The sequence below is a fragment of the Nematolebias whitei genome, chromosome 9 (genome assembly GCF_014905685.2).
Source record: "Nematolebias whitei isolate Nwh7 chromosome 9, NemWhi1, whole genome shotgun sequence".
Classification (NCBI taxonomy): Eukaryota; Metazoa; Chordata; class Actinopteri; order Cyprinodontiformes; family Rivulidae; genus Nematolebias; species Nematolebias whitei.
This window is the reverse complement of record NC_056506.1, coordinates 12,150,445-12,157,923: the sequence shown is the minus strand read 5'-3', so window position 1 is coordinate 12,157,923 and position 7,479 is coordinate 12,150,445. Positions and strand designations below refer to the sequence as shown.

The following is a 7,479-nucleotide window of genomic DNA, read 5'->3' as shown; positions in this document are numbered from 1 at the left end:
TGCCTTAGGAATCAGCAGGGGAGAGATAAGCTGAACTCACACAAACGTCCGTCTAATACCCCAAACAGATACGAAATCAACTGGTTATATTTTGAACTTATATCTATTAGTGGCACGTTGGTGCACATTTTGAACAAATTGAAGTCGATTTACTGTTTATTTTTCAATTGGTTTGGCTCATTTCTTGAAACCGAGATGACATTCTCAAAACACCATGTGAAACACAACTCAAGAGACTTTGCATTTTGAGGTTACTGACAATTTGTATGAAACACATATTTTGTTTTGAAGCATACATGAAGTGTTTTGGGAGAGATGCATTATCCAGGTCATTTTGCCAAATGAACAAAACAAAACAAAAGTTTGCAAAACATACAATCTGTTTCAAGATATATGCAAAAGTTTTTCTAAAAGATTTTAGTAATGTTTTTCTTTCAGAAAAAAGAGAAGTGGGTTCAAAATGACAGTTTAGAAAAAAATAACCAAATTAATTGTGAGAAGAAGGCACGCAAGGAGAAACTGCTTCAGCAACAACCTTCCACACCCAGCCCTGGCAAAAGGGCAAAGTGTCAGATCAAACATCGATGCACGAACAATTGTGCAACTGTGAGATGCGTCAACTGCTACAAATACACATGTAGCAAATGTACCAGGGACATACCCTGGCAGTGCCAGGTATGTTTCGACAGTGCAGATGGACTGCTGAGTGAGTGCTGAAATGCCAGTCACACAAGGAGGACAAGCCACTCACACACACGCAGCCCCCCCACTAGAGCATAGTGTAAATATGTGTAGAATTGTTTTATCCCTTGTATTTTTATGACAAAAATAAAAAGCATGGAAACAAATAACGGTTGTTGTTTTTTATATTTCTCATGCTGAAGTTTTAGTCCTCTTGACTTACACACAATTGCTTATGGTCTGTGCTTTTTTGCTCAAAACTAAGCTAAATACTATATATATCAAAACAAAATATGTGTTTCATACAAATTGTCAGTAACCTCAAAATGCAAAGTCTCTTGAGTTGTGTTTCACATGGTGTTTTGAGAATGTCATCTCGGTTTCAAGAAATGAGCCAAACCAATTGAAAAATAAATGGTAAATCAACTTCAATTTGTTCAAAATATGCAACAACGTGCCACCAATGTATATATAAAAAATCTTCATATTATAAAATACAATAAACTGAATATAACTAACTAGAAACTAAATGGCTAAACTCAATGGAAAACAGTTAGTTGGGAGTTAAGCGTGCCCCCTCCTGTGGTGCACCAGTAATGGCCTTATTTACAAAACAAAAGCGCCTGTTAACAGCTCATTATAGGATGTTAGCTAAAATCCTTCAGGTCACTCGACCCGTCTCTGGGTTCCAAAGGTAGAAATGTTAAATGACCCTTCTCTGGGACTTCTAGTGTTAAGAGACGGCTTTTCTCTTTTTACATAAATTGCTTCCTTCACCCCCCTCTCAAACCACCTGTGTTCTCGGTCCAAAATGTGCACATTTTGGTCCTCAAAAGAGTGTCCCTTATCTGTGAGGTGGAGGTGAACTGCGGAATTTTGTCCAGAGGAGGTGGCTCTCCTGTGTTGAGCCATGCATCTGTGAAGAGGCTGTTTAGTTTCTCCAATGTAGAGGTCTGGACAGTCCTCGCTGCACTGGACCGCATTCACTACACCACTCAGTTTGTGTATGGGTGTTTTGTCTTTAGGGTGGACCAGCCTCTGTCTGAGAGTCCTGCTGGGTTTGAAATGTACTGGGATCTTGTGTTTGTTGAAGATCCTTCTGAATTTCTCTGATACTCCAGCAACATAAGGGATGACAATGTTTTTACGTCTGTTGTTCTCCTTTTTCTGTTTATTAGTGTGTTTTGTAGATTTCCTCACTGACTTGACAAAAGCCCAGTTAGGATATCCACATGTTTGAAGAGCTTCTTGAATGTGTTTCTGTTCCTTTTCCTTACCTTCTGTCTTCGTGGGGACGCATTCGGTCCGATGTTGTAAAGTTCTGATTACAGAGAGTTTGTGTTCCAGTGGATGGTGGGAGTCAAACAGAAGATACTGGTCTGTGTGGGTTGGTTTTCTGTAAACTTCAATGTTGAGGCTGTCCTCTCTCTCCATCTGAACCAATCAGTCCAAAAAAGGCAGTTTGTTGTCGTTTGTATCCTCTCTGGTGAACTTGATGCTGTTATCAACCGAGTTAATGTGTCTGGTGAACGCTTATATTTCCTTGGCTTGGATTTTGACACAGGTGTCATCCACAAAACGGAACCAATGGCTTGGCGTTGTTCCCTCATAGGAGTCCCTCACTTCACTTCGGCGAGCTGATGGACAGCAGCTCCCTCCGGGTTCTCTGTAGTCTTTTATCATCAAACTGACCCGTTTTTCGAACCGGACTAAAGTTGGTCCTCCTTCCAACCGAATTCGGTGTTCAGTGACTCAGAGAGCTGGACGGGACCGTCCAAAACAAAAAAATATATTTTTGGCCCAGGACCGATCGGCCGCTCCCCCACATCGGTCACTCTGAGTGCACCCTGCCGGCCAGGTGACCCCTCGAGCTGGGGAGTTGACGCACGAAGGTCCGGTGTTTTTTCTCTCTCTCTCTGGACCTTAACAAACTCTTATCTGGACCTTTGTGGTTCTACCTGGTTCCGACAAATATCGCCAGGTGGTATTTCGTTGGTTTTCTGCTGGACTGGCTCTCGTGGTGTCTCCATAGGTGTGGGGGAAGTGTACCTGTGTCCCTCGAATTGGACCAGAACCGAACTGAGGTGGCTGTGGGGCTGTGGGGATTTCGTCTTCAACAGAGCCGGTCTCAGCTTCAGTGAGCAGCCCGTTACTTTTACCGAAGGACGATCCATCTCCGTGGAATCGTTGTGTTCACCTGGAGGAGACGCTCCGGTGCTTTGAAGCGCCGCCGGACCGGAGCAGAACCGCGCCGCCGGACTGGGCCGCCGGACCGGGCCGCCGGACTGGGCCGCCGGACCGGAGCAGAACCGGGCCAGGGATATCTTCAGCCTCTTCGTCTCTCGTGCTTGGAGCACCGGAGCCGAACTGGAACAGAATCGGACCGGACCAGTTGCCGACATCAGCCTCTCCGGTCAGTCTCGCTTTTCACCGGGGGTGCCCCGTGCTGTCGGGTACGGAGGTGACGTGCTGATAAGCGGAGGAGCAGCGTGGAGGAGCAGCGTGGAGGAGCAGCGTGGAGGAGCAGCGTGAAGGAGCAGGGCTGTGTGGTGCTTGAGAGAAGTTCGGAGTTTGTATCGGAGTTGCTGCAGGCCTCCATCCAAACTCACCTGGATAATAATTAATTTTATTTCGGATCACGTTGTTGGCCCCTGTTGACCTGAAACGAGCTTGGATCATGTCTTTCACGTCAGGAGGATTTTCTGGCAGCTCGCTCTGCTATTTGCTGCGAATTATCTGTTTCTGTTTCTGCCTGTTGATTCTGGACCCAGCTTCTGTTTCCCATGGGAGCATCCATCCATCCATCCATCCTTCTTCACTGGGGGGCCGGAGCCCCCCTCTGTCCAACTCAAACTGCAGTTGGGCCAACTCGTCGGGTTTGTTTGCCCATTTGAACTGTGACGTTTTATGGTCTGAAACTTCTCTGCATCATTCATATTACTGTCACCATTTTCAGTTCTCAGATTATCTGGAGTCACTGAATCTTGTTAATACACCTGAATCTGTCCATCACTGCAACTTTCACTGTTTTTGGATTCTGAATGATCGCGTCTTCATTAATGTTTCTCATGGTTCGATTATGGGGGCTAATTGTCACACTGTTAACTCCTGTAATTACACATCAGTCACAAAAAACTCAAGAAAATGTCTGATAATAATGTTGTTACTCCTCTCAGGGATTCAGCCCAACCCTGGACCCCCCACTAATTACAGCACACCAAATGACCTTAAAAACGTGTCTGGGCTTCATTTTCTGCATGTAAACACTCGTAGCCTTCTGAGAAAACTTGATGCTTTGAAAATCCTGGTCAGTTCTTCTGGGACAGATGTTATCTTTATTTCTGAATCCTTGCTGAACAAATCTGTAATGAATAATGATGTGGCAATCAATGGATTTAACATCTACCGCTGTGATCGTCAAAAAAGGGGGGGTGGAGTCATCATTTACATTAGAGATTCTCTCGTTTCTAGTCTTGTGTCTTCCAAAACAATTCCAAACCAGTTTGAAGCCTTATCTGTAAACATCACCTTGAATGGAGGCCAGATTTTAACTGTAGTCTGCTGCTACGGCCCCCCACTGCATCACCTGAGGCATTGGCTGCCATGATGGAATTTCTTGGTAATTTAAAATTCACAGAGGTCTTTTTGGCTGGAGATCTCAACATTGATTGGTGTAAGTTGACCCCCCTCTGTGACAAATTCAAGGAATGTTGCTTGTCTTTTAATTTAACCCAACTGATCAATTCTCCCACTAGATTAAATAAAAACCATCCTGAAAAATCCTCCATCTTAGACCTGTTTCTAACTAATATGCTTCACAAATTCCCTGGTACAGGTGTATTCGCTGATCTTTTGAGTGATCATTGTGTGACAGCTGCTTTGAGAGATATTAAACTTCCACTTTCTAAGCCCAGATTAATTCAAAAAAGGGATCTGAAACGTTTTTGTGAACAGTCATTCCTCTGGGATCTGTCTCACTTTGACTGGCATCATATTCTGTTAACTGATGACGTGAACTTCGCTTGGAACTATTTTCATAATAATTTCATTTATTTTCTGAACATACATGCTCCTTTTCGTCAGTTCAGAATAAAGGGACGAGACAGCCCCTGGTTTACTCCAGAGCTAGCTGACCTCCTGCACAGGAGAGATCATCTTTGGGCTGCAGCGAGAAAATCTGACTCAGACACTGATTGGTTGAGTTTTTGACAGATGAGGAATAAATGTACAACTGCTGTCAAAGCAGCAAAACGCAACTATTTCTTATCTCAGACCTCCAAAAATCTAAATGACCCTAACAGATTCTGGAAAACCATCAAATCTCTCTCAGGCACCCCCCAATCATCTGACCTCCCATCACAACTTCTCGTTAACTCTGTTCCTGTGTCAAATAAGCACGAGATCCTGAACTGTTTCAACAAACATTTTGTTGCTTCTGGTTCTTTATTTGACACAGTTACTAATGGAAGATCAGCCACTTCACTTAATTACCAAACTTCTACAAATCTAATCCCTACTACAAGTCAATCCTCAGTTAATCACAGCTTCTCTTTTTCTCCATTCTCAGTCAGTGAGGTTAATAAACTGTTAAAAGATCTTGATCCTAAAAAATCTGCAGGTCCAGATGAACTTCCACCTTATTTCTTAAGGCTGGCTGCTCATATCATCACAGTCCCTGTGACCCACATCTTCAATCTCTCCATAAGACAAAACTCCATCCCAGACACTTGGAAAACAGCCTTTGTTCTTCCTTTGCTGAAGGGAGGTGACCCCACATCACTGAACAACTATCGACCAATCTCTAAACTCTGCATTTTAGCCAAGGTTCTAGAAAAACTGATAAACTCTCAAATCAAAAATTACCTGGACTCATTTAACATCTTACCTCCACATCAATCTGGTTTCAGGAAACAACACAGCACAACCACTGCTTCAATGAAGGTTCTTAATGATGTTGTTGAAGCACTGCATGCTAAGGATTATTGTGCTGCACTTTTCTTAGACCTGTCTAAAGCTTTTGATACTGTGGATCATAACATCTTGTGTCATAAACTCTCAGAAATCGGTTTCTCAGATCACACCATTGGTTGGTTCTCTAACTATCTTTCAGACCGGAGGCAATGTGTTCAACATAATGGTACTTCCTCCAGTTATTTAACAGTCAACAATGGTGTACCACAAGGCTCAGTCTTAGGACCCACCCTCTTTACAATCTACATACATAATGTAGGTAAAAACATCCCTAATGCATTCATACATTTCTATGCTGATGACACAGTTGTTTATTGTCGAGCTAAAACTGTTGCTAAGGCTTTCCAGCTTTTGAAATCTGCATTCAACATCATCCAGACAGATTTGTTCCGCCTCAAACTTGTCCTAAATGCCGACAAAACCAAAGGGATGCTTTTTTCAAATAGGAAGTTGGTCCCAGCAGTTCTTCCTCCGATTTTATCCTTAAATGGTGTCCCCATTGAGTTTGTTGATTCCTATAAATATTTGGGTATCTTGGTCGACTCACATCTCTCTTTTAAGCTCCATGTGGAAAACTTGATAAAGAAACTGAAAGTTAAACTGGGTTTCTTTTTCAGAAACAGATCCTGTCTAACCCTGAATGCTAGAAAACGCCTTGTATCTGTGACTTTCCTTCCCTCAATTGATTATGGTGATATTATTTACATGAACGCTCCGACAAGAACCCTGCAGATGTTGGATGCCGTCTATCATGGTGCACTAAGATTCATAACTGGCTGTGATTACCGTACCCACCACTGCACCCTGTATTCACTGGTTAACTGGACATCATTAACTTCACGCAGACTCTCTCACTGGTATATTTTCATCTTTAAATCACTTCTTGGTCTGTTGCCTTCATACATCTCCTCCTACTTGTCTCTGCGTGAGTGCAGCTATGGAGTGCGCTCTCAGGACATTATTACCTGCAGTGTTCCCTCAATGAGGACTGAACTAGGCAAAAGGGCCTTCTCCTATTCCACTCCTGTTTCCTGGAATATCTTACAAAAAGATTTGAAGCTCTTGACCTTGACCTCTCTAAGTGTCTTTAAGAATATGTTGGACACCTGGCAGGGTCCAATGCTGACATGTTCCTGTTTTTAGTTTTCTACATTTGTCTTGGAATCTAGCTGTTTTTTGTTTTGTTACCTTTTCCTTTTAGCCATCCTATTTGTTAAAAATAAAAAAAACTGTAGTATGCTTTTTATTTTTTATATTTTTATTTTATAACTGTTTATTGTTGTTGCTGTTGTCCATTGTTGTCATCTTTCTTTGTTGAAATCAGGTCTCTCTTGTAAATGAGTCCTCAAGGCTCAATGGGATTTACCTGTATAAATAAAGGTTGATTGATTGATTGATTGAGTTTAGGGCTCTCTGTTCCACTTCCTCCATGTAGAGATTGGCAACAATGGGTGACACTGGAGATCCCATGGCACAGCCGTGCTTCTGTCTTTAAAAACTGTCATTGAACTTGAAATAAGTGGTGGAGAGGCAGAGATCCAACAGGGTGCAGATCTGGTCTGGGGTGAAGTTGGTCCTGTTGATTAAGTCCTTGTCTTGTAAAAGTTGTTTTCTGACAGTTTCTACTGCTTCAGAGATGGGTATGCATGTGAAAAGAGAAGTCACATCATAAGGATAAGGGACATTCTTTTGAGGATCAAAATGTGCACATTTTGGACCGAGAACACAGGTGGTTTGAGAGGGGGGTGAAGGAAGCAATTTATGTAAAAAGAGAAAAGCTGTCTCTTAACAGAGGAGGAGGCCTCAGATTTCCACTTTCAAAAACCT

At 42.7% G+C, this 7,479-nt stretch overlaps 1 protein-coding gene across 1 annotated transcript in view; it reads left to right on the top strand.

The window, feature by feature from the left end:
- The window catches only part of exoc3 (exocyst complex component 3), a 202,252-nt gene that overhangs the window by 35,829 nt on the left and 158,944 nt on the right, over positions 1-7,479 (top strand). The gene's annotated exons all lie outside the window — the stretch shown is intronic.